General features: G+C 36.7%; 1 long non-coding RNA gene across 1 annotated transcript; it reads right to left on the bottom strand.

The window, feature by feature from the left end:
• Positions 1–3,896: 3,896 nt before the first annotated feature.
• LOC125223751 lies at positions 3,897–5,224 on the bottom strand. The gene is made up of 2 exons (XR_007176770.1): positions 4,167–5,224; positions 3,897–4,040 (listed from the first exon to the last, which is right to left on the bottom strand). It is a non-coding gene; the product is annotated as an uncharacterized LOC125223751 (long non-coding RNA).

The following is a 5,224-nucleotide window of genomic DNA, read 5'->3' as shown; positions in this document are numbered from 1 at the left end:
TGTAATTCTTCCAAATCACGCTCTGCTACTTTCAATCTCTTTTTTCAGTTCCGCAGATATTCAATCTATGTTATTCTCGTAGATATTCAATTTCTGCAATTCTTCATTAAATCTTCCATCTTCATTGAATCCACGGAGAATGATGTTCCTACTGACGTCCAATTCACTAATTCATGGATTTTGATATGTGATTGAATTTCACGAATTTCATGTGTAATTGAACTCACAGATTTGTATCTTCTCTTGTAAACGAAATTTATGTGATGGGAATTGAAATCGTGGGGTTTATATTTCATAACTTATTGCAATTTAGTGATTGAGTGTTTGTATTGCGCCATACAGATTTCGTCAGATTGCTTGACTGAATATGTTACATTGTTTGCTCATGTTTACTAAATTGCATGTCAGTGCTTGGGATTTGGGATTCCCAGATGATTTAATGACCAATTGAAGAAATTATCTGATTTCATGAGCTTGCAAATGAAATTTATGTATTTGTAATTAAATTTCATGGAGTTCAGATATAAAGACTGATTGTAATTTATTATTGACTGTTTAAATTTCTCCATAAAGATTTTGTATGTCAGAATACTTGTTTAAATATGTGACATTGCTTATTTATGGGTATTAAATTGCATGTCAGTTTTCAGCTGTAATGCTAGATTTTGGAAAAGAGTTGGAGAGCAACTCCCGGCCTTGCCTGATACTGAAAAAAGGAAAAGAGTGGAAGAAGATTTTTATTTCATTGGTAGACTATATGTAATTGAAGTTCAGACACCGATAGAGTTGAGAGCAACTCCTCGGCATTGCTTGTCTGTAACAAGTTTTTTCTCATACTATCATAAAAAATCAATCGGTGCTTCCCTCGGAATGTGTAATTGCTTGGTTGCATGTGTTCGATTGGATGCTTTGTAATCTGAAATAGCATATCTTGTCATTAATTCCATATTCTTCTTTATAATCTAATTGCATCACATATTGCATGTCAATTTATAATTTAGTGCTTGGTAGTACCAAGGATTTAAACATATTAGAGCTACAAGAGTTTGTTTTGCTTGCCAATGTCTCAGAATTTGCGTACGATTGTAAATCATGCCTTATGATTGTTTAACATTCAATGTCTACATCAAACAAAATAGAAATCCAAAAACCATCAATGTATACACCCAAAGAAACCAACTGTCATCGATCATCAAGAGTTAGTTTACTAAAAATTGTTTGAACAAAAGACAGTGATGTTCATTCCCCTATAACAATATCTTTCACTATTCAAGGTCTGGGGTACTCTGCAACCATCTTTTCTAACATCAACGGGTCCTTTTCTTTTGCACCTCTTCAAAGTGGTGTGTTGTTTTACTCTTTACGTCATCCACAAACTTATTTTGAGCTTCTGTAGATTTCATTGGAGAATTCTCCTCTTCTGCGGGCTCTACGGTTACCTTCCTTTTTCTAACCATTGTTTAATTGTGTCATGTGTTGCACGATGAAAACCATTACACTTATCATGTATTAACAAGCACATTCCCAACCATTAGTAAGCAAATTATACACATGTTTTTTCACACATTTTCAATGTTTTATTAAAGCGACACATGGAGCAATTAATAAGCTTGAACAGGCAATTCTATCAAACTGAACAAGCAAACAATACAATAGAACAAAGCAATTACTAAGGCTCAATCAAGCGTCATTAGTTTGTAGGATCTTTATTTACCTTCCTTTTTCTAACCATCATAATAAGTGTGTCCTGTGTTGAATGACCGAAACTATTAGTCTATTGGCACGTTCTCAAGTTTGACAAGCAACAAGCATATATGTATATATGTATTAAGCAGATATACGATAAAACATAAGCAACTGAACCAACAAGCATATATATGGAATCACGTAAGCATTTTTCAAATTAGTGGCAAGCAATCGAAAATTTCTAACCATTTTAATTAGCGAGTCATATGTTCAACTACCAAAACTATTAGACTAAAAGCTTAGTCTTGAGTATGCCAAGCAACAAGCAAATATGTAGTAAGCGGATATACAGTACAACATAAGCAATTAAAGTAGCAAGCAAATATATGGTAACACACAAGCATTTTTCAAACTTGTGTCAAGCAATTCGAGATATTTATTTTAACTATTCTAATCTGCAAGTCCCGTGTTCAACAGCCAAAACTATTACATTGTTGGCTTGTTATCGAATATTCCAAGCATCAAGCAGATATGTGGTAAGTAGATATATGCTAAAACACAAGCAATTGTAGTGGCAAGCAGATTTATGGTCACACACAAGTATTTATCTAACTTGTAATTTAACCATTCCTAAAAGCAGTGAAGCAATTCACTATTGTTTAATTAGCGAGTCCTATGTTCAACTACCAAAACTATTAGACTAAAAGCTTAGTCTTGAGTATGTCAAGCAGCAAGCAAATATTAATAAGCGGATGTGCAGTACAACATAAGCAATTAAAGTAGCAAGCAAATATATGGTAACACGCAAGCATTTTTCAAACTTGTGTCAAGCAATTCGAGATAATTTTTTTAACTATTCTAATCAGCAAGTCTCGTGTTCAACGACCAAAACTATTACATTGTTGACTTGTTATTGAGTATTCCAAGCATCAAGCAGATATGTAGTAAGCAGATATATACTAAACCACAAGCAATTGTAGTTGCAAACAGATTTATGGTCACACACAAGTATTTATCCAACATGTAATTTAACCAAACAGTGAAGCAATACACTACTGCTTTTTGTTTAAATGTAGATAAAGCAATCCATAATGTTTAATAAAGTGATTCACCACAACCCATCAAACAATTTTCCATTTATTAAGCAGTCAAAAACGCATTGCTAAACAATAAAAAAACAAAGCATACTAAACAGATCTATAGTCAATTTTCAATATTCCAAAGCTCTGAGAATAATAGTGCATCAACCAACACATCATATGTTAACAACTATTGCTATAACGAAACATGAGCAAATGCAAAGCCAATAGCAAAACAAACAACAGCTTCGCGGCTACATATGAAGCACTTTCAAAAGAAAAAGAAACATGGCATCTGCGTGCAAGCACGCAAATTGGACAACATAAGCAATTATTACTCACTACTCAAGCAATTCCTTTTAGTTTTTGGAATTAGATTCAAGACAAGCAATTTGTATTATATAGACAAACAATTAATCAAACACAGTGAAGCAATTCACTACTATTTAAATAAATCCATAATGTTTAATCAAGAAATCCACCACACCCTCGTCAAGAAATCCATAATGTTTAATCGCAGTGAAGCACAGTGAAGCAATTCACTACTACTTTTGTCACGACCGCACTTTGCTAAGGATAGCAAAGCCGGGAAACCGTGACTAGGGGTGGGAAATAAGAGGAGGGGAATAGAAAGGGGATAATAATGACCGAATATTCACTTAGAAATAAAGGGAAACAACTTCAAATTAACTCTTAATCACCAGATCTTGAATGTAAATTTTACTTTTCAATAAATAATTATCAGAGTATAAAAGAACAATACGCAGCGGAATAGATGCGGTCACATGTATGGAGACAAGCACCGCCAAGAGCCTTTACTTAAAATAAAAGGAAAATCATAACTCTGTTCAGCATTCTCCACTGTCACTGCTCAACTGCACATTTAGAAATATATGCAGGGCTGAGTATAAAATACTCAGTGAACACATTGCCGAAATATACATACATAAAATTGAAAATGTTGTCATGCCATCACAGTAACACTCGAGAGTTTTCTCTTAAAAGGCCCGAGCTTACTAAATTCTTTGTGAGCTAAAGTTCGACTGATCAGTCTAAGTTCTTTCTGTACTTTTGCCATATCTGAACACCAGTGTGCCGTGGAGATGGTGCTCTCCCACGGTCACCTACATCTTTCTCCAGCCGGGGAGGTGGCCACCTCCCAACGGCCTCCACTATATCATCTTTGTGCCGTGGAAGGTGGCCACCTTCCAACGGTCACCTGTGTACACTAATCCGAGTAGGGACACCACCCTCACACGGATCCGAATTCGATTCCTTAGTTCCAACCAAACAGATAGGCATAAAACAAATCATTTATGGCAAGACAACATCATTTTCACAAATAATAAAACATAAGTTTATATTTTCATCCACATTAGTATGTAGGATAGAAAAGTTCACCTCGTGCGTTTAAATTCCGTTACTTGAGGTTCTTTACTCCTACCATCACTTGCTCGTAGAGATAGCCTTTTGAAAATAAAAACATATACTTAATCAAACTCAAGGAAAACATCTACTTAGAATGCATGCATCCTAATTAATCTCTTTCTATCCTTCGTTCTTTCATAGGAAATTTATGAAACTTTCATATTAATTAAGTCAGGAAATTTGATTAAAAGCAATTCTTTGTTAGACTTAATTAATTATGTGACTTGAGATCGTCGTCTCTCTCTCTCTTTCTTTCCTTCTATTTCCTTAGCAGCCGCCCAAGGCGTCGCGGGGCGACGCTGGTCGGCCCTGCGCACCTTCGATTTCAACATCTTCCATCTTCGGGAACTAAGTAAATTATCCAGAGAATTTTAATTTACCACTTAATCGAGCTCCAACTCATCTCCACGATTAACTCTTCGCTCTATGTAATTTAATCTGCCCAAATACTAATTTTAATCCTTGTCCATAAAAGACCATTCTCATTAACAACAAGAAATTAAGTAGCCCCTTTTTTTATTGTTATTATTCACTGTCGGCCCACTTATCGAATTTAATTATGTAGTACACTTTAATTCTTGAAAATCCTTCGGCCAAAACAAAAACAACTAAAGTGGCCCACCCAAAGTGTTTTACCAAAAATTTCTCCACTCTCCCTTCTCGATCAACTTCTCTCTCTCTCTATCCCCTTCATTCCATTTTCCCCAAATTCATCAAATTCCTCCCTACATAAGAGGCGGCGCCTCCACTCCTTTCCTTTCTCCGGCGAGTTCGTCGCCAATTGCCCATCCCTCCACCGTCATCTCCTCCGGCCATCGTCACTATTCTTGCTGCTCGCCAACGCGGGGCCTCTTCGAGCGCTCGTGGGGCAGCAGCAGCGCCGTCGGCCACTTCTCCTGCTGTCCGTTGTGTCACTCCCGTTGGCGCTTGAGACGGCCGAAGCAACCGCCGCCGCTGCTGTGTCTCCGTCGTTGTTCGACCGTGGACAGGACAGAGGTTCTCCGGCGCGCGGTGAGCTGTTGTGCAGTTGG

The sequence above is a fragment of the Salvia hispanica genome, chromosome 4, assembly GCF_023119035.1.
Source record: "Salvia hispanica cultivar TCC Black 2014 chromosome 4, UniMelb_Shisp_WGS_1.0, whole genome shotgun sequence".
Taxonomy (NCBI): domain Eukaryota; kingdom Viridiplantae; phylum Streptophyta; class Magnoliopsida; order Lamiales; family Lamiaceae; genus Salvia; species Salvia hispanica.
This window is presented reverse-complemented; position numbering and strand designations above follow the sequence as displayed.